Here is a 23,765-nt window from a genome sequence, read left to right on the forward strand (position 1 = left end):
ACAATGGAATGGAATGGTCCATTTCATTCCGTTGTCTATTCTATTACCTCGATCATTCCATTCTCTCATCTATTCCATTGCCCCATACCAAATAGACCTAAGTATAAAGTTAAATGCAAAGTTTTAACTTTGTAAATTATTACAAAACATAATATGCATTAATAAATTAGTTATCTGTAACACCCCAAAACCCGAATGTTTATATTCGTTAAATGTTATGATATGGTGCATCAAGGAATAAATGACTAGGTTATTTAACCTAGTTAAGAATATGGTAGAAACAATTAAGGAATGAGAGTTGTGCCAATTATTATAAATGGCAAACTTGAGGGACTAAAGTGGAGTAAATGAAAGTTGAATTTATAAAAGAAAAAAAATACAAACATACACACACATCGTGTGTTCGAGAAGGAGCAGGAGGCTCCCATGGAGCCAAGAACCCTAACTTCATCTTTTCATCAAATTGAAAGGCCAAACGAAGCTTAAATTCATAACCAAACATAGAATAACGATCACCTTCACAAGGGGATCATAAGGTATGTCTTAAATTCTAGATTGGTGATCTTGCACGAAGTGGGTTATGTTCTAATCCGCGAATTGGTATGAAATTGATTATGAGCATGTGTTAGAATCATCATCTAGAACATCGATTATGCATGGTTTGGGTGAATTTGATGTTTATGTGGTGAAACCCACTTGTTCTAGTAGTATGTTGATGAATGATGATCTTGTAATGGTGTAATTTTGTTGAATGAAAGCATAATCACTAATGTATTGGTAGCCAATCATGTTATAGGATGGATGAATCATGTGAAATTAGTTGAATGATTGAGTTTAGTGAAGTTACTAGTAGGTTATGCATAAAACACATGTATATAGAGCTTAAAATGTTGTACGCGCGCCAAGTGTTTGATGAAATGACTAGGTAAAACTAGAAGGTGAAATTGTATGCAAGAATGTGGTGACTAGGTATAGAATGTAATAATGAGATATTTAATAGTTAACTAACGTGATAAGTGCGTTTTAGATAATGTGATGTAAAATTATGAACTACTGATGTTAATGATGTGTGAAATCATACATGTGTGCGAAGGTTTAAAGAAATCGGATAAGAAATGATAGGTTAGCATGTTATAAGTTGAATGATAAATTCCATATAAGGCTCGTGTGTTGAAAGGGTTGTGACGAATGATGAATAAACTAACTATCATAAGAATGATATATGATAGTTGATGCTTAGAAAGCGGCAAGGAAGCTTGGGAAAGAAGCGGGTCAAACAGGACTTATGCGCACGGGAATCTTACTTGGATGTGAGGTAAGTAAAGCTTACACCCCCTTTTTGTAGAATATCTATTCATTGTATAGATTAAGAGCATGATAAGTTAATATATGAAGAATGATGATTCTACAAGCTTTGATACGGGTCGGAACATGTGACCATGTTAAGAAACTAAGTTTGAGGGTTGAAAGGGGTAAAAAGGGGTATTACGGTAACTTTGATTATGAGTTAACAAAGAAATAAGCTACAAGGAGGGAATAATGAATAATTACAACCCCATAAAGATGCAATGGTCTTGTAGACCAAATCGGTCAAATGGTGAAGATATCACCATTTGGCGATATCGACTAATGGTTGTTTTGTTAAGTATTATGAATTCACAGGATAAAAAGCGAAAGGATTTGCATTGATATTTACTAGCAATTTGGTGGATAAAGCACTAAAACGGGTCATAGCTTTGACCCGAGTCAGGTATGTGTGATTAGAGTTATGGTTAAGTCGTAGGGTTCGATTAAAAATGGATGGAAGTCCTTCGTTGCAAAGGACGTAACTAATGTTGACCAAAACGCCTTTGATGGGTATTTGGGCCGAACGACCTTAAAAGTTGTTTAGAAACAAGCAAATTAATTAAGTGAATGCTTTGGACAAGTATGAAAACGAAAAATATGATTTTGAGAGTCAAATGCTTAAAAATGCACAAATACCCTTAACGAGTCAAAATATGCATAAGAATGAAAATGGGTTAAGAAGATGCAAGAAACCCGTGATCTGAACTGTATATGATAGACAATGTTGATATTTTAAGGTTCATAAGTGATTGAGGTCAAATAAACAGGATACTTTGATAAATGCATGAACGGGTCAAAACTTTGTAAAAATGAAATAAGTCGAAAGCTTAAAAGTATCAAATCTTGTTAATCCGGATGTCGGATGTTAACTCCATGTGATGGGATATTAAATTATGGTCATGTGGGAAGAAACGGGAGGTTAAACGGGTATACGGTTTGAAAGTTACGCAAGTTTTAGCGTTTTCGGACGACGAAACGGATCTGCAGCAAAATGGTGATTTTAGGGGTCGTCGCCGACGCCCCTATGCCCGTCGCCGACGCCTCGTGCATTTTCCGATTTTGCCCGACGCCTTAAGTTGTTGTCTACGCGAAGCTGACCGACGCGAGGTATCGCACGGTCATGCGATTGGACGCATGGCCGTGCGTTTCCGATTAAACCAGTGCACTAGCTTGTGCACTACCGTGCCCCCCGACGTCGTAGGATCCGCACGATCGTGCGGTTGGGATGCATGGCCGTGCGTCATCTGCCTGCTCAACTGAATGTGCAGAATTTATCCGAAATCAGTCTAGTAACCTATAAGGAGTCCCAAAATGTGTTCTAAACTCATTGTAGAGTGTTTACGAGATGCGATGGACGCTTGAAGGCTTTAAAATCTCAGTCTAAGCTCGTGAAATTAATGCACGAGTATGATAAGTATATACAAATTAGTTAAACAAGAATCGTAGGCATGTTTGAATGTATGTAAGTATTTGTACACGTGAGTGAAGATATGCAAGTGTATAGTTATGATTGTTTTATGTACGCGTGTAAGTATGTAGTTATATATGTAGGTAACTGTGTATGTACGTACGCAAATAGATATGTATGGGCGTAAGCATTATCTAATTAAGTATGAAGGGCGTACGCGTGTAGGTATAACGTATTATATGTAAATGCAAGTATGTATGTATAAATGTATGCCAGTAGGTATGTATGTGGGCTCGTACGCTTTCAATATGATTGAATATTGATGCTATTAACAGTGCACCTTGAGAATGAAGTGTAATACAGGAACAATGTTGGAGTCTCACCAGAGAGTGGATACTCAGACGGGAATGCATAAATGCAAAGAAATATCGGAATGGAAAGCAAAAGAGTATGAATCTTGTTACGTTCATAATGTGTACTAACGTTTTGAACTTATATGGTGAGTGTAGGTTGTACGAGTCACGAAGGATTACCGAGGAGTGGAGATCGAAGACCGAGTCACAAGATAGATTGTACGGGATCGATAGTGAATCTATCGTAGTAAACATAAGTAAAAATTGGATATAAGTAAAAAAGACAATTACAAAGCCATGGCAGGCAGTCGGGCAACAAGTTGCGCCGCCACCCCCTTTACAAAGTATGAATCTTGTTACGTTCATAAGTTATGTTTTTATTTAGTAAACCAGTTGAGTGATGATTTATGTGAAAAGTTATTCAAAAATGAGATTTCAAGGAGGTCAAGACAATTGTAATGAAAGAAATTTAATGGCACGAATTTCCGCTGCGACTTTTTGTCAATCACGTATTAGAGCCTTACATTATCATATAAAATGGCAACTCAACAACCGTCTAATTTACTCCTAATTCTACTTCATACTCCACAATGAGACTCGAACCCTCGGTCTCTAGTGAAGGGTGCACCATTTAAGATACTAGGATACCATTAAGCATCTGGGCTACATACGCTTCGGTTATAATCAACTAATCAATTCGTTTATTCACACTTCATGGCCCCCTCTCCCCTTCAAAACCAAGAGAGGATTTCTCACTATATTTGAAGTGTGAATAGCAATGTATGTCGAAAGGAAAAATAACAACTTTCTGTAACACAAAAATAAAGCACATAAAAAGAGTATATTGATGTGTGTAAAATGCAACATATAAAACACATCAATTAAGGCATAAAACTAACCCTTTTTAAGTACTAATGTTGGAAAAAGAGTGTTTTTGTCTTCCTTTTGTATTTTCAGGATGAAATGAGCTCAAAATCACAAAAGAAGCAAAAAGACCACTAATTCTACCATAAATACAAGAAAAGGAACAAAAGTGGACTGCCCGGACCCTCAACGGCACCTCCCAAGACAAAGAGAAGAAAACAGAGTCTGAACACGCCCCGTGTCCAGCGAACACGGGGGCGTGCCCAGGAAGCAGCAGAAAAGACAAACCAGTAGAAGCTTCCATTGCTCACCACGGGGCCGTGTCCAGCGAGCACGGGGGCGTGGTGAAAGTACAGCAGGCGCATTAATTGTAATTCGCAATTACAATTAATGAAGAGAGAGAGAGTGTCAGACGGGCACGGGGCCGTGTCCAGCGGACACGGGGCCGTGTCCAGAGTTCTGTCCAGCCTATAAATAGAGGAGCTTGGTTTCATTCTCTCTCATCCCTTGGCACACCACCTCTCTCACACTTCATCCACCACCCACCACCACCATAACACCATCATTCACCACCATCATCCATTGTCCATCGTAGAGTGTGTGAGTCGTCTCGGGATCCAAGATTGATCGTAAGAGTTCTTGACAATCAAGGCCATGTTTGCCTAAGTCTCTTACATCACTTGGTGAAGACAAGTGTTTAGTATAATACTTTTTATTTTTAATCTTTTGCACTTTTTATTTGGTTTTGTATTAATGACTTTAATAACTAGTTACTTATGTTGAAGGTGATCTTTCCTTATCGTTTGTCCGTGGTGTCTTGGCATTATTTTACTGTCTATATAAAATAAAAGATTTTCACCATTCATATCTCCACGGTCTATATGGAGGTATGTTGGCTACCTGGTCGGGGGTTAAGGGAACGGTTTGGTAAGGGTCTTGCCCTTGTTCAGCGTTTAGAGGTCCTGCTTGGGACCTGGGTCAAATTTAGTTGGATCTCCTTCAATGCCCATAGGTATTGGATGGCGGGGATCCAAACTCTTTGACCCCCTCATAAGTTAACTACTATTAATACTATAACCCGGCTATTTAGGACTGTATCCCTGCTGACTCAGACTACTTAGCCGAGGGTAATGTCACCGCCAAAAGCGGGGCCTACCATAATTTGCATTAATAACTTAATTCATTATCTTTCAATAATCCGACCCTTTAGGATTGTATCCTTGCTGACTCAAACTACTGGGTTGAGGGTAACGTCGCCTTCAAAAGAGGGGCCTACTACAATAACTAAGATAATCTCTTAAACAAGTGCAAAAGTGCGAAAATAATCAAAGGTTATACTAATACACGTGTCGGATCCAAGTGATTCATCTTGTCTATCTGTTTTTACTTTTATTTTATTTTCAGCATTTAGTTAGTTTTTATTTTTCTTAGTTTAAATCATTTTTCTAACTTTTTGATTTGGTTAGACGTTGAGGATAAACCGGTATTAAAAGCTCTTGTGTCCTTGGACGACCTCGGTATCTTACCAACACTATACTACGTCCACGATGGGTGCACTTGCCCATATGTGTGTTTAGTGTTAGTGAATATCGTGTTTTATAAATTTAAAACTTGGCTAAAAGTGTAAAAAGGGCTTAATTAAACATCTAAAACATATACACACTGACACGCATCAAGTTTTTGGCGCCGTTGCCGGGGACACAAGGATTTTAAGAAAGTTAGGAATCAACGGCCTAATCATCTTTTTATTTTTCTTTAATTTTTAGGATTTTTTTTTAAATTTTCAGCTTCTGCAGAGCTCAGCACGGGGCCGTGCCCGCTGAACACGCCCCGTGCTCAATCATTGGAACTGGCAATCCTGTTTTATATCAGACAGTAGGCTGAACACGGGGCCGTGTCCACTCAACACGCCCCCGTGCCCAAGATTCAGTTGCTGAAAACAGAACCGTTCGATCCCGGCGGTTGGTAATTTCTGATACAAACATGAGTGATAGTGATTCTTTTTACTTTCGGCACTCTTATGGTTTGTGGTGTCGAATATGTGGAGGCGAACACGAGGAATTAAAATGTTTCTTCCTCACTTATAGGCCCCACTATATAGACCCACCGATTCCCTGTAACCTTAAGAGGGGCGAAAGTAAAAATAAGCACTATTTCTCCCTCGAATGCGCCCAGCCAGATATTCTAGGAGAAATGCTCCTTGACGAGCTATTTCAACTAGAAGAACTACTTCTAAATTGGTCAAAAGAACTTAGGAAGGATTTTTTAGATCCATCCCAAGAAGATGACCATGAGGAAATGTTGGAACCGCATTCTGACAACCTCGTTGCTCCCGAAAATACCTTTCTTCCTAAACAAGACGTGGACGATAGTCGTCCCTGTGCCGATTGTGCCGTGAAGGACTCCCCATCGACTTCGTTCGGTGCATACATAGACCTGAGCGATTCGGCATACACCTTCTTTAACAAGAGCCCGGAAAAGGGTTGGACTTGTCCACCTAGAATAAAAATAGGAATTACCCTCACCGACAACCTCTTGCGTTCTCGCCTTAGTATAGGACAATTAAGGTATCTTAGGCACTTTGGGGTTGTTCCAACAAGTCAGGAGCCACCCGATACAAATTAGCTCCTTAATAAAGACAAAACTTCATAAGTCAGCTTTCCGACACGGGGCCGTGCTCGGCCAACACGCCCCCGTGTCCACCAAAAGATTCCCCTCTGATCAGAACGTCAGAATACGGACAAACTGTGTCAGAATTTCATCTGCACACGGGGCCGTGTCCAGCGGACACGGGGCCGTGTCCAGCAGGCTGTCATTTTCTATAAATGCAGCCAAAAATCCTGCACATTTGGACCAACTTGGGGACAGAGATTTGAAGGAATCTTCTCTCAAACAATCCTAGGTAAGTCTAAAAGAAGTTTCCAACAACCCATCTTGTCCTTTCCTCTTCTAGACATTTCCTTCTTCTTCATCTTTCTTCAAAAACTACCATAAAAAGTTTGAATTTTCAACCTTTGTGGTAGGAAATAATGAGTTTTGATCATAGAATCTTGGTAAAAACATGTTATGTAACATTGTTTGAAGTTATTCACTGTCAAAGAGCTTGCATAAACTCAGAAAATAACTTAAAAACCCAAGATTCCATGCTCCAAAATTCTGCAGAAAGATGAACACGGGGCCGTGCTCACTGAGCACGGGGCCGTGTCCAGAAACTGTTTCGTCCTATAAACTATTTTTGGTTTATTTTTCGTAGAATGGCGAGTGAAAACAGCGAAACATCATCCGTTCATTCCTCAAACAGCCGAAGGGGAAGGAGGCCCTCCGTTGAAGCTACACTTGTGCACTACGTGATAGCGCTAAGGGAAGCTCTCGACGAGATGACGTCTGTAGAGGAGGTCCTCATTGACCGTATTAACGATCTTACAATGGGACTGGAAAGCAGCTTCCAAGAGATTAACCTTTTGCACCAAAGGTTAAACATTTTGGTAGCACCCCCCATGGAACCAGTTCTTCCACAACAAGACTGGAACTTGGCACTCGGTGTTAACAACCCTACCGGGTGGGGAGACTTCCCCGCAGAACCTCCTATGGAAAACCCACAAGAAGTTCCGGCGGAAGTTGAAACTCCTCAAACAAATGCAAACGAGCCCTCTTTCCTCCTTCCAAGGGAGGTAGAGGAGTGGCTTGCCGACATATGAGGAGAACCGCACCCGAAAGGTGGAGCTCTACAAAGCCTTATCTAACCAAGATCAGTAGATTCTTGGAAATTTTGCTAAATTAAAATAAAACATAGGGCTAGAACTCCATAAGCTTAATATCTATGTAATTTTTATCTTTATGTAATGTCTCTCTATTAGCAATGTTATGATGATTTTTATGGATTATGGACTCATGGTGGTAATGGATGAAAAGAGAAAAATGGAACTATGCAAGAAGAACAGAACAAACCGACAAAAATCTCCATAACAGAAGGCTCAACACGGGCCGTGCCCAACCAACACGGCCCCGTGCTGAGCCCCCTGCAGGAAATCACCCAGTTCAGGTAACTGGACACGGGCCGTGTTCAGCGGACACGCCCCCGTGTCCAGGCTTCTGTTTCAATTCTATAATTTTTGTTACTGGCATTTGACCACGGGGCCGTGCCCGGTCAACACGGGGCCGTGTCCAGAGTGCCAGTAACACAAATCTTTGTTTTTAAACACACTTTTACATATTCAAATCAACCAAAAACTTTATTTTTGGACACATTGAGGACAATGTGTAATTTAAGTGTGGGGGGGATGCTAAAAGCTTGAAATTTTGCAAAATCCTAAAACAAGCCTTACACAAAACTCTATTGGAACCGCTAAACACCCCAAATTTTTTTCAAAAACTTTTTCATTTTTTATTTACTTGTCTTAGTTTAAGTTGGGAATAACAAGTTCTAAAAAGGTTATATTTTTACAAATTTACAACCGATAGCGTCGTGATAAAAAGAACTAACATAAGAAAATTATGAAACGGTATAACAAGTCTAGTTAAAAATTCGATTATATATGCTTGGTCACATTAAAAACCCATTCCCACAAAAGTGAGTTTTGAGCCTTTATTGAGCATAAAAATACACATATTCAGATTAAATGCTCATTTTTCGTTTCTTGTGTGAATAGCCGCTCGGTCCTTACAAATCTAGAACTTGCCACGACGATACATTCCCAGTCCTTACCAACTTAAACCCAAGTAAGTAAATGATGGAGGCATTAGGACTAACTATTTTTCTTTCAAAACCATTATTTTTCATTTTTTTTACCTACCCAAAAATCCCCCTAGAAAACCCCTTTGAGCCTAAACCTTTCATTTCATTACCCCCAAAACATTTTTTTTACCCACCAAAAACCTTTTTCATTTTTCACCTTTATTTTAGTAACAAGCTCGGTTTTTCATAAACGTACCCTTTATGTGACGAAAAAAAAAATGAATGATGAAGTCAAAAACAAACAAAAGCTACAAAAGCTTGTTTGGAGAAATACTTCAAAGAAATAATATGTCACTAAAAACAAGGTATTTTACCAAAACCGACACTTGTTACGATTTTCGCCTTTTTACTAACCACTAACCAACCACCCACCTTTAAACCCAAGCCTTCACCCCAAAAGTCCTCTTGATATTTACAAAGGTAAAAAGTTAAAAAGGAGGAGGATTGATCGCTTGGCAAGCCTATGGAAAACGTAAGTTCCGTGCCGCTCTCGAGCGATTCACTTAAATATACACCTTCGGCCGAGTGTTGAGTGATCTCCCGTGAGGTATGTGAACTTGTATATAAATGGAATTTTAATTAGGCATGTTATGCCCAAATAAGTAGTTTATCTTATGAAAAGTTCAAAATAAATCATAACGAATAGGATTGTAAATAAAATAAAAATAAAACCTATAAAAACCTTGGATTCCCGACACTCTAGGACAAACTAAAAACTTCTCTTCTACCTATTCCATTTGGGAGTGTAAGCCACATTAAAAGAGTTTTGCTTGAGGACAAGCAAAAGTTCAAGTGTGGGGGTATTTGATGTGTGTAAAATGCAACATATAAAACACATCAATTAAGGCATAAAACTAACCCTTTTTAAGTACTAATGTTGGAAAAAGAGTGTTTTTGTCTTCCTTTTGTATTTTCAGGATGAAATGAGCTCAAAATCACAAAAGAAGCAAAAAGACCACTAATTCTACCATAAATACAAGAAAAGGAACAAAAGTGGACTGCCCGGACCCTCAACGGCACCTCCCAAGACAAAGAGAAGAAAACAGAGTCTGAACACGCCCCGTGTCCAGCGAACACGGGGGCGTGCCCAGGAAGCAGCAGAAAAGACAAACCAGTAGAAGCTTCCATTGCTCACCACGGGGCCGTGTCCAGCGAGCACGGGGGCGTGGTGAAAGTACAGCAGGCGCATTAATTGTAATTCGCAATTACAATTAATGAAGAGAGAGAGAGTGTCAGACGGGCACGGGGCCGTGTCCAGCGGACACGGGGCCGTGTCCAGAGTTCTGTCCAGCCTATAAATAGAGGAGCTTGGTTTCATTCTCTCTCATCCCTTGGCACACCACCTCTCTCACACTTCATCCACCACCCACCACCACCATAACACCATCATTCACCACCATCATCCATTGTCCATCGTAGAGTGTGTGAGTCGTCTCGGGATCCAAGATTGATCGTAAGAGTTCTTGACAATCAAGGCCATGTTTGCCTAAGTCTCTTACATCACTTGGTGAAGACAAGTGTTTAGTATAATACTTTTTATTTTTAATCTTTTGCACTTTTTATTTGGTTTTGTATTAATGACTTTAATAACTAGTTACTTATGTTGAAGGTGATCTTTCCTTATCGTTTGTCCGTGGTGTCTTGGCATTATTTTACTGTCTATATAAAATAAAAGATTTTCACCATTCATATCTCCACGGTCTATATGGAGGTATGTTGGCTACCTGGTCGGGGGTTAAGGGAACGGTTTGGTAAGGGTCTTGCCCTTGTTCAGCGTTTAGAGGTCCTGCTTGGGACCTGGGTCAAATTTAGTAGGATCTCCTTCAATGCCCATAGGTATTGGATGGCGGGGATCCAAACTCTTTGACCCCCTCATAAGTTAACTACTATTAATACTATAACCCGGCTATTTAGGACTGTATCCCTGCTGACTCAGACTACTTAGCCGAGGGTAACGTCACCGCCAAAAGCGGGGCCTACCATAATTTGCATTAATAACTTAATTCATTATCTTTCAATAATCCGACCCTTTAGGATTGTATCCTTGCTGACTCAAACTACTGGGTTGAGGGTAACGTCGCCTTCAAAAGAGGGGCCTACTACAATAACTAAGATAATCTCTTAAACAAGTGCAAAAGTGCGAAAATAATCAAAGGTTATACTAATACACGTGTCGGATCCAAGTGATTCATCTTGTCTATCTGTTTTTACTTTTATTTTATTTTCAGCATTTAGTTAGTTTTTATTTTTCTTAGTTTAAATCATTTTTCTAACTTTTTGATTTGGTTAGACGTTGAGGATAAACCGGTATTAAAAGCTCTTGTGTCCTTGGACGACCTCGGTATCTTACCAACACTATACTACGTCCACGATGGGTGCACTTACCCATATGTGTGTTTAGTGTTAGTGAATATCGTGTTTTATAAATTTAAAACTTGGCTAAAAGTGTAAAAAGGGCTTAATTAAACATCTAAAACATATACACACTGACACGCATCATATATTGTGATTAAAAATCACACGATTCAATAATTATTTCAAAAACATACATATTTGATTAGACAATATGAATGCCAAGTAGGGGTGTTCATCAAATCGAATATTGAATTTTCGAATTGCTCGAATCGAATTTTTCGAAATTTTTTTTTTATGTTTGAATTCGTATTCAATTCGAATTCGTTTAAGAACCAACCAATTCGATTCGTATTCGAGTTAAAATCCCATTTCGAATCTGATTAAAATTTCGAAGTCGGATAAACTCAAATAAACTAGTTTAATACCCGTCCGGTGGACGGGTTACGCTAATAGCTTAACAAACAAAGATAATCTATATCATTATATTATCAAGTTTTAATCAATGTTTTTGTTATATATGATCAATAAATGAGAAGAAAAATAAGGAATAATAATTTCATATTCACTAAACATGTAATCTAGACCACAACAATAGAAAATTAATAGATTTTTTTACAGGCACCAGGAACATCTTTTTATTACTGACCAAACAAAACAAAGTCCAACATAGCAAGGTGCTATATTGGACACATTTAAAACAAACAAATTACATTTAAAAGTTCAAACTAAAACTTCTCCGATCTTTCCAAGTTATACCCGTCACCTTTGATCTGTTCGCCATTCTGTCGAATATGATATCTTTTATCTCTTCCACTATCTTGTACTTGTTCACCTCCTTTCCTCTGAATACCTTCCCGTTTCTCACATTTCAAATGCTCCATAAAGTTTGTGAGAAAACCGGTATTTACCCGTAAATAGACCATAGTACCGGTACCGTAGCGGTACCGAAAAATGAAAAAAACGGGTATCGTTACCAAATATAACCGGTACGATACAGTACCTCTATCTGGTACCAAATGATTATCCCTAATTTAGGGAATAGATTACAATTCTAATGCACTCTGCAACTTTAAGGTGATTCAATTTTGCATACTCATTCACTGGTTCTGATATCTCATATATCCACTTTTTTTGACATGTTTGATCCAAAATTGAGCACCTGTTAAGAAAATATCATGAGTCTGAGTTATATCACCTAAAATTACACATAAAGCCATTTTAACTCACTACTTATTTCAAATTTCACTTGCAGAATTCAAATACATAAGTAAACCAATATATTTGTTAACATCAAAATGGCCATCATGAAAACTGACCTAAAAGTATCTGTCATCAAGTGCATCAACCCATGCTTCTACATCATCCTACAAAGCTGCCCTTTTTACAAATAATGTTGTATTTTTTTCTTTAGTTTCTTGGACACAATAATACATCGCAGCAGCCCCAACATATAATATAAATGGGCAATTAAGATATTATCAAGAATCTCATATATACTTTTACATGAAAGGGGAATATAATAGAAGCCATATCCACATGGTAGAGAATGAGATAAAAGTTTTGTAAAATCAAGTGTCGGATCTAGAGATAATGACAATAATGATATTGTATTCTAAATTAATTTAACAAAAAAAAATCTAACCCAATTTTATTTTAACACCAAATCTAACCAATATACTAACTACAAACAACCCAGCAAGATGCTGGGCATATTACAAGCATACAAAACATAACAAAAACATCACCCACATAACATAACTTATACACTCACCTCAAAACTTCCCCATAACCCCCACTCCCTGCAGTCTATTTTTGACCTTGAATTAAGCCACCACCGCCACGATATGGGCAGGTTTGCTGTTAAAAACCCGATCATTACGCGCCATCCATAACCTCCAAAATATTCCCATTGCTCCAAGATTTAGCACCCTTTTGGTTTTCTCTGAAGTACCTGCTTTTGTCACGTGTTTTACCAGTTCAGCCACCGTCCAGAGTGTAAATTGCGCTGGGATATTTATCCATAAGCACAGTTGAGTCCAAACTTGATTTGCCAGCCCACATGAGACCAAAAAATGGTCACAACTTTCCTGTACAGCCGAGCATACTGGCATAATGTGTCCGGTAAATGAACATCGCGTCTTGCCAGTGCACACGTAGTCAAGATTGACTCGTTTAGCGCTCCCCACACAAAATGATTCGCTTTTGTTGGTGCCCATGAATTCCATTTGAAATCATGCCCGCTATATTGAACCTGTGCAGCCGATTGCGACTCCTTTTTTAATCAAATATGATAGAAATAAGTTCTGAACACAAAGGGCATTGATGTAAGCAAAGCGAGATAAAGACTTGGCAGGATACATGCCATTCAATGTGGGATCAACAATTTTGGCCAAGGAATCAATATCATGTAGTTGAGGGGTGGCCCATCTTACAAGTGATTATTCAGATCTCACTCTTGAACTACATACCATGAAAGAAAATAAACTAATTTCGTATCTGTCAAAAAGTATGATTTAATTGAGGGTTTACCTATCTAGTGGCTTCCGATCAGTCAACAACTCCAACATCACCACTCCAAAGCCATAAACAACACTTTTTATAGTGTATATGCTGGACAACACAAATTCAGGAGCACTATAACTAAATGAGCCGACCAACTGTGTCGCCACATGTACAAAGTTTAACAAACTTATTCAAATCCCAACATCACTACTCAAAAAATATGAAATCAAATTACCTCTCGCTCCGCGTTTGGAGTGAGGGCAGCTAACCACAATATGATAAATGAGGATTGAGTTCTTCATCAAGAAAAATATTTGCTGATTTTATGTTTCTATGTACAAGAGAAGGTAGGCAAACTTCATGCAAGTACCTACTAAGAAAAAAGGCTTCGGTTAAACCAACAAAAATAAGAAATGTTTTTAGTTTTTATATTTGTATCGACGGGTGACGTACTCTAGAGCTCAAGTAGTGCCAAAAGCTACCTTAACACGTGCATTTCACGTTTTTGCTCCTATCATCAGCAAAATGCAACAAATCTTGCAAGCTACCGTTTGCAATGTTAGCAAAAACCAAAAGACGGTGCCCATGCTCTAAACAATATCCAGCTAATGAAACTACGGATCCTGTACCACTAATTTAAAGAGTAAAACCTTGCTACTAGATCGTTACTTTTGTTAAGCGACCTTTAATCTCACTAATTTCACCAATATTCCCGTTGCTACCTGGCTGAAAAGGAAAGAAAATACAAATATATTATGGGTAAATATTTAAAAATAATCAAAACATGCTACTGTGAAGGCAATTTTGTTTATGTAAACCATTACTTTTACTAAAATCTTACCTTTATTCACTCCTTGTATCAACACCTCTTCCGTTGCGGCTTGCTACTGCTGCAGATGTCTCAGTCTCAGTTTTAGTATGCAAGTATAAAAAGGGGAATCAGGCTCATTACATTACAATAAAGATATAATGCGTAATAAGATGTGATGATGGTTTGATTTAAATAGCAAAAGTTTATTTAAAATAACGTGATGAGATCAAACAATTGAAATGTTTAGTAATCAGTAGTAATTGAGTTACCCTAGTTTTGATACAAATCTAATCCTTTCTATTAAGTTTAAAATAGACAGTTTGTAAAATATGATAAAGATAATAACTGAAAAAAAGTTGCTCTGGACAATTATATAAACTTGATCTTAGGTTAACAAATTGCTTACCAAAACTCCTCCTCTTGAAAATGAATATTTAAGCTTCTAAATCTTGATTTGCAACTCCAAATTGAATCGACTGATCTTTTACACTTTTCTATAACAAATAACAATATCAAATCATAACTGGATGAACTCTGATGGCAATAATGGAATCTATTGACACATTTACACACCTCAATAAATAGTTAAAGAACTTTGTAGTCATTCAGTTTTACCTGAGCCCGAAACTCTGTTCTTTGACAAAAAAAAAAAAAAAAACTCCATACAAAGAAGAAACCCAATACTCACATTGTTCAATAATAATGTTATCTCCATCTGTAAAGAACTTACAGTCAACAATAAAAATGAAAATTAGGACCAATAATTGAGAGAGAATAAGAAATACAAACCTTAAAATCCCCAAATCACTCAACGTTACATAATCAAGAGTTAAACACGCCTGCTTTCAAGAAGCATATGATTTTACACTGTGTGCTTGACTGATTTAACCGGTGGTGTGAAGACTCTGAAAACTTTGATGACACATTGGCAGTGGGAAAGTAAATTTGGGTGAGTGTTTGCAAAATCCAGAATCAATGACCACGTATAATTGCCACTGTTGTAGAACATCATCAACCCTAATTTGCAATTTGAATAAGTATTCACAGAAGTGAGTTACAAGGTAACTGAGTAGTGAGCATGGTGAACACCATGGCTGCAAAATCACGGTTGCTTCCATGGTAGAAACTATCAATTTCCACCATGATTCTTCAGGAGTATGAGAAGGAAAGGCAGTTTAATTGGGATACATTTAAGGGAGCGGTTTGAGGAGCGTGTAGGAGAAGTAAGAAACGAAAAACGCAATTGAACAGATCTTATATCGGAGGAGAAGACGCTCCTCTGCGTGGATCGTGGGAGAGAACCGCTCTAACTTCTCTAGACAAAAAAACTGCCAAATTTTAAGGGTTATCACGGCTGAGGTTTAATTTCAGAAATAACTGCCGTGTTTGGACCGCCAGATCATCTCAAAAGCAGTTTTTTTGTCAAATTGGATGGAGGGCTAATGGTGGGAGAGAACTATATCTCAACCACCATAGAAGTGGAGAACATGGGCATAATAATGTGGAGCAAAACCACCAGCTTTGGAAACTGCCATGAACCGCCATGAGGGCAGTTTTTTTGTGAGTTTAAAGGGCTAAGATTTAATCTCAACATGATCCGACGGTGGAGATGGATTTCAAAAGTGGTTAGACTTAATGGGATCCATAGATATATATAATTTGATTTGATTCAACTTCAGTAAAAATATGTAATAAATTCGTTTAAGTTATGGGCTTTGTAATGGGTTTGATAATTAGCTATTTTAATACTTATAATAAATTTAGAGATTAATTTATACTATAGCCAATAAAAGTTATATATATTATATTTAAAAATAAAAATAAATATATATAATTTTAATTCGAATTTCGAATTGAATTTAAAATTATAAATTCGTATTCAATTTACAGGACTAGTATTGAATAGAATTCGTATCCGAGTTCTTGATAATCGAAAAGAATTCTTGATAATCGAATTGAATTTCGAATTTTTCGGATTCGAAACAAATTCTGAACATCCCTAATCGCAACCCTAATCGCAAGATACAACATATATGATAATAGAAAGTGTAAGAAGGCTCTACAAAATTTAACCATTTATGAAAAATATTAACCATAACAACACATTGAATAGTTAAACTAAAAAAGTCCAACACGTTTTTTTTAACCATAACAATAAAAGCAAACAAAGACATATAACAATTATAACAAGGACATTTATCATTTGTGAAACATGCCAGATTTTAAGAAGAACACTTCTACTACAAAACGATAAACTCATTTCAATACATCAATTCTTTAGCTTTTGATTTTAAATTTATCTAACTGTGAATATAAGTGTGCAAGATTTCTTTGTTAAAATCGTCACAAAGAAGGCGACAACCAACTATATATAATCAAAGTAAGAACCTAAGAGAACAACAAACAAAAAACTACAAAAACATGTTACGAGAACTCATGGTTTTGTTGCTAGTTGTTTAAGTGAAGATTTCTCATGATTTATGTGTTCACATATCCACAATCGATGCGGGATTTGCCTAATCTGTTACAAGATCTCTATGAGTTTGCCCCACTATTCAGAACAACTTAAAGATGTGAGATTCAGCTAAAGTGTCTCAAACGCCCAAGGGGACTCATCGTCTTCGACAAGGTTTGATTCATCATCCTAAACAACATATGAGTGAATCTAACACCATTTGTAACATATGAGTACATGACTAACCAATATTGTTGCAATCACACCACAATTGACCATTTTGTTTATTTATTTATTTTTTGAACGGCAAATTTGGACCATTTTGTTTCTTACTTTGATTATGAATATTTACAACAACCAGTAAGATTACAACAATACACCGATCATCGACTAATATTTTCACAAAAACGACAAGAAATCTTACGAAGTATTACCAAAAAAAAAAAAAAAAAAAAAAAAAAACCCTTCTATTGACAATTGATTATACAATCTCAAAATAAGTTTATTTTCAAAACTTGTAACCACAAGCAATTCAAGAACTGACACTAAAGAATTTTTCTCTCTCAAAAAGATTGTTTGCAAAAGTAACGTTTCAAAGTTATGTACATGACAAGACCAATAACATATGCCGAACTCAGGGGAGTGGGGATGGTACATAATTTCTCCGTGATAAACTTTGTTCACGCGTGATCAAGTCAAACTCCCCACCGCCACCAACATATTCAATGAGTGATGGAAAGCTTGGCGTGATAAAATCAACGAGTGATGGGCTGTGAGTGATAAATGGATGTGAAGGGGTGTGAGGGTTTATTGTTGGGTGTTGTGAGTGATGACCATTGCCACTAAAAAGGTTGTGAATGATGAATAATGGTTGATGACATGGCGGAACTTGATTGGATGTTGTGAGTGATGGAATTTTTGCAAGTGATGACCACCCCCTCCCCATTAGAAATAGTAATTGCACCGCATGACTCTTCTCAAGTACAATGCGAACAAGTAACGTTTCAAAGTTATATACGACAAGACCAATAACATGAGAAAAAAGAGATTATAATCAAGGGCGTAGCTTTGTGAGGGCGGGAGGGGACAGCCGACCCCCCGAACTTTTCGCTCAGTAGTGGAGAGTAGGTAGTTTTCGTATAGAAATTTTTGGGTATATACGTTTTTTACGCCCCTGGTTTTATAGAAATTTTTGGTATATACGTTTTCGACCCACCAGTCGGAAATTTCAAGCTTCGCCACTGAATATAATGATTTTAGTTTAATTATAGAGTTGAAAACGGTAGCTAGAATGGAACTAGTCATATTAACCAACCAACAAAAGTAGCACCAAACTTTTATAATTTACAACCGAATGTGAACAGTGAAAAGTACGAAGAGCACATCTTTAGTATTCATTACAAGTTTGGTCAATGCAACCTACCTAACGGGACCCACACCTTAGTAATTACATACTTCTGTTTATGGCATTTTTATATGTTCATGTTAATCTCTATAATTAAATGTTATATAAATTTGCCAGGTTTTGTGTATCGGGTTGCCAAATTTTGATCTGTTTCTAGCAGATCGGCACCTGAAAGGCTAAGAGGTTGTCCCTCAGCATTTGGTTTTAGGAAAACAACCAAACTAGTCAAAGTCATCTACAGTCTACACCTCCTTCTTTTTACCAAATTAATAATGGAATTTTAATTCACGATTTTTGCCAATCAATCACCTTCCGTCCTCCTCTACTTGTGATGGCTACTCGACCGGCAACATCGGCGCCAGTCGTACGGGTAGGGTTAATCGGGTAACATCGTGGGGTAGTGGAAGCCAGTGGCGGACCAAGTTCTTTTTTTTTTTCCACTGAAGTCCACTTTTTTCGGTGTTCAGATGTTTCGCAACCAAATGTTAGAAATTTCGGGTCAGTCGTTGTTCGGGTCAGGTCGTGTCAAGGAACATAGTAAAATACAACATTGTAACAAAAATATATAATTATTACACATTAGAAAACACATAATAAAAGTACGATGTCGTCGAATTATAAAAACAATACAAAGTCACAAATTCTAAACAAAAAAATTAATGAACGTTGCATAATGAGCCCTAAAATTGATGTTCTAAGAAACTAAACTAAGTCACAACTTCTAAATTCAAGTCTTAGCACACAAAGATTTACATATGGTTCTTATTTAATATCTCTAGTCACAAATCCTTAAACAACCAAACGAAAGCAAAACTGAAGTTATAAGACTAAAAAATATTGTGTTCATCTATTGAAGGGGAGCATCAATTTAAAAAAAATAATATTTTGTTTACCCTAGTTTTCATTTGGATTTAAAATAAACCAAAATTGAGTTCTATAAGAGAAGAACTTGTGACCTCTTGTTTACAAATATGGTGATTTACCATTTCATCAGTTTCACTTTTAACAAGACGGGTCTAACTAATTATTTTTATGGAATCCTTGAAACATTTAATACATCAGATCTATTAATTTTTTTTCTTAAATATTGGGGTCTAGAGACGCTGATCCACTCTATGCGGGTCCGCCCCAAATGGAAGCCGAAGGTGAAGTGTGGTTGCTTGTATAAAATTTGACCGTTGGCCAATTAATATTGATTTTTATTTACATAATTATCACTCACCAGTTAAAAATTTCCATCAAAATGCAATTTTACATCGAATATTCCCCTACCTGCAAATTGTGGTGGTGGTAAAAGGAGAGGTGTTCAAGATCGGATTATTCGGTTTTCGAATATCCGAAAATTTCGGATATTGAATATTAATATCCGAACTCGTATCTGAAATTTCGGATACGGATTCGGATATCAAAACGAATACTTGACGTCATAACAAAATTAAAAAAAAAAATCGTTTCATGCATAGATTAAAACTAAACTTATATTCGATTTTCCAAATTTTCAACGTTAATAACAACAAACTTTTATAAATCCACATCCGAATCCGATTATTTACAATTTTTACTATATTTCAAACTAAACATAGTGTTCGTATACTATATATATATATAAAAAAAATATTAGTTTTCAGATATCGGAAAATCGATTATCTGAAAATTTTAGAAACCCACATCCGATATTCGGATATCCAAAATTTTGGATATTTCGGATATGGATTTTTGGATATTTCGGATTTGGATACTGATTTTTTTGAACACCCCAGGCAAAAGGGTATTTGAGGTTTTGATGGTGGTGGTAAGAGAGGTAGTGAAGGCTAGGTTTTGATTTTTGTATGTTTTTAACTCATTTTTATAACAGAAGGGTATTTGTTTTAATATATTAATTTAATAAAAGGGTATTTTTTTTTCTAAATAAGCTGAATGTTTTGTATAATCTAAATTAAAATTCTTGATTTATCTAATAAGAAAGGTAGTTTAGGGTAATGGTATCATTAAATTGGTTAGCTTAGGGTAGTGGATAAAATGAATGATGTGGCAGTGCAAGATTGGTGGAGGTAATCGTAGTAAGGGGTATTAATGTCATCAAACTTGATAGTTTAGAGTAGTGAATGGAATAAGTGATGTGATACTGCATGATTGGTGACAGTTAAGGTATTAATGGGTACACAAATCCTTAAACAACCAAACGAAAGCAAAACTGAAGTTATAAGACTAAAAAATATTGTGTTCATCTATTGAAGGGGAGCATCGATTTAAAAAAATAATAATATTTTGTTTACCCTAGTTTTCATTTGGATTTAAAATAAACCAAAATTGAGTTCTATAAGAGAAGAACTTGTGACCTCTTGTTTACAAACATGGTGATTTACCATTTCATCAGTTTCACTTTTAACAAGACGGGTCTAACTAATTATTTTTATGGACTCCTTGAAACATTTAATACATCAGATCTATTAATTTTTTTTCTTAAATATTGGGGTCTAGAGACGCCGATCCACTCTATGCGGGTCCGCCCCAAATGGAAGCCGAAGGTGAAGTGTGGTTGCTTGTATAAAATTTGACCGTTGGCCAATTAATATTGATTTTTATTTACATAATTATCACTCACCAGTTAAAAATTTCCATCAAAATGCAATTTTACATCGAATATTCCCCTACCTGCAAATTGTGGTGGTGGTAAAAGGAGAGGTGTTCAAGATCGGATTATTCGGTTTTCAAATATCCGAAAATTTCGGATATTGAATATTAATATCCGAACTCGTATCTGAAATTTCGGATTCGGATTCGGATATCAAAACGAATATTTGACGTCATAACAAAATTAAAAAAAAAAAATCGTTTCATGCATAGATTAAAACTAAACTTATATTCGATTTTCCAAATTTTCAACGTTAATAACAACAAACTTTTATAAATCCACATCCGAATCCGATTATTTACAATTTTTACTATATTTCAAACTAAACATAGTGTTCGTATACTATATATATATTTAAAAAAATATTAGTTTTCAGATATCGGAAAATCCGATTATCTGAAAATTTTAGAAACCCACATCCGATATTCGGATATCCAAAATTTTGGATATTTCGGATACGGATTTTTGGATATTTCGGATTTGGATACGAATTTTTTTGAACACCCCAGGCAAAAGGGTATTTGAGGTTTTGATGGTGGTGGTAAGAGAGGTAGTGATGGCTAGGTTTTGATTTTTGTATGTTTTTAACTCATTTTTATAACAGAAGGGTATTTGTTTTAATATATTAATTAATAAAAGGGTATTTTTTTTTCTAAATAAGTTGAATGTTTTGTATAATCTAAATTAAAATTCTTGATTTATCTAATAAGAAAGGTAGTTTAGGGTAATGGTATCATTAAATTGGTTAGCTTAGGGTAGTGGATAAAATGAATGATGTGGCATTGCAAGATTGGTGGAGGTTATCGTAGTAAGGGGTATTAATGTCCTCAAACTTGATAGTTTAGAGTAGTGGATGGAATAAGTGATGTGATAGTGCATGATTGGTGAGAGTTAAGGTATTAATGGGTACACAAATCCTTAAACAACCAAACGAAAGCAAAACTGAAGTTATAAGACTAAAAAATATTGTGTTCATCTATTGAAGGGGAGCATCGATTTAAAAAAAAAAATATTTTGTTTACCCTAGTTTTCATTTGGATTTAAAATAAACCAAAATTGAGTTCTATAAGAGAAGAACTTGTGACCTCTTGTTTACAAAAATGGTGATTTACCATTTCATCAGTTTCACTTTTAACAAGACGGGACTAACTAATTATTTTTATGGAGTCCTTGAAACATTTAATACATCAGATCTATTAATTTTTTTTTGTTAAATATTGGGGTCTAGAGACGCCGATCCACTCTATGCGGGTCCGCCCCAAATGGAAGCCGAAGGTGAAGTTTGGTTACTTGTATAAAATTTGACCGTTGGCCAATTAATATTGATTTTTATTTACATAATTATCACCCACTAGTTAAAAATTTCCATCAAAATGCAATTTTACATCGAATATTCCCCTACCTGCAAATTGTGGTGGTGGTAAAAGGAGAGGTGTTCAAGATCGGATTATTCGGTTTTCGAATATCCGAAAATTTCGGATATTGAATATTAATATCCGAACTCGTATCTGAAATTTCGGATACGGATTCGGATATCAAAACGAATATTTGACGTCATAACAAAATTAAAAAAAAATCGTTTCATGCATAGATTAAAACTAAACTTATATTCGATTTTCCAAATTTTCAACGTTAATAACAACAAACTTTTATAAATCCACATCCGAATCCGATTATTTACAATTTTTACTATATTTCGGATATAAGCTGAATGTTTTGTATAATCTAAATTAAAATTCTTGATTTATCTAATAAGAAAGGTAGTTTAGGGTAATGGTATCATTAAATTGGTTAGCTTAGGGTAGTGGATAAAATGAATGATGTAGCATTGCAAGATTGGTGGAGGTTATCGTAGTAAGGGGTATTAATGTCATCAAACTTGATAGTTTAGAGTAGTGGATGGAATAAGTGATGTGATACTGCATGATTGGTGAGAGTTAAGGTATTAATGGGTACACCCTACCCCCCCCCCCCTCCCCTCGAAAGCTAGGGAGGGGCTAAGTGTGGGCTTAGGCCTCCCGGTTAGGTGCCCACACTTTTGGAGCCGGTTAAAATTCAATGATTATTTTGGTAACAAAAGAAATTTTTCAACTTCACTAGTTTTGTTTCATTTTATATTTGTGTTTACATAGATGTTTGATTTGTAATTTTCTTCTTTAATAACTAACTATATTAAACTTGTAACTTATTTTCAAAGATTATAGTTTAAAAAAATTATTTAAAGTGTAGGATAACTTACGAGGTATGTAGAATAAATTATGAGTTGTGTAGGATAAAGTGTAGGATAAATTTTGACATGTGTAGTATAAAATTCGATAATCCATAGGATATATGTCGGATAACATTTTATGTGTGTAGGATAAAATGAAATTGACTAATTAATTAGAGATAGAATAATTAATGTAAAGAGTTATAAACTATTTAATGTTTTACCATTATACAATTTTTCTTCTTAATGTTTTACCATTATACAATTTTCTTTTTAAATTGATTTTCTTCTCGTTTGATCCTCGAATATATGGTTTGAAACCTGTGTATTACACTATTACGCTAGTTAAATAAGGAAAATATTTAATGGCAAGTAATGAAGATTTAGGAATTATAGAACGGTATTTTAAGATAAAATATGAGTAAAATTAACGTTTTTAAGTTAAGAAATAGAATACAAATTGTGAAATCTAAAGAAGCGGAAAAAAAATATTGAGCTTACAGAATTATGATATGTTCCACAACCAATTTCTTATTTATTTGGTGTAGATGTGTGTGTATTTTTCAAAATATGCATGTAAATAATCATATAATATAATTGACGATTGAATTGTAGAGTTAGTAACAACTTGTTACGTACATTTACGTTTGAGTTTTACTTTTTAACAACCTCATGTTACCCGACCA

General features: G+C 36.0%; 1 long non-coding RNA gene and 1 pseudogene across 1 annotated transcript; one reads left to right on the forward strand and one right to left on the reverse strand.

Moving 5' to 3' along the window:
• The first annotated feature begins 414 nt into the window (after positions 1–414).
• Positions 415–1,316, forward strand: LOC110939498. Its single transcript, XR_002592301.1, has 2 exons — positions 415–536; positions 1,230–1,316. It is a non-coding gene; the product is annotated as an uncharacterized LOC110939498 (long non-coding RNA).
• An 11,986-nt stretch (positions 1,317–13,302) lies between these two features.
• LOC110944189 lies at positions 13,303–15,518 on the reverse strand (annotated as a pseudogene).
• Between the last annotated feature and the right edge of the window lie 8,247 nt (positions 15,519–23,765).

Source organism: Helianthus annuus, chromosome 5, assembly GCF_002127325.2.
Source record: "Helianthus annuus cultivar XRQ/B chromosome 5, HanXRQr2.0-SUNRISE, whole genome shotgun sequence".
NCBI lineage: Eukaryota > Viridiplantae > Streptophyta > Magnoliopsida > Asterales > Asteraceae > Helianthus > Helianthus annuus.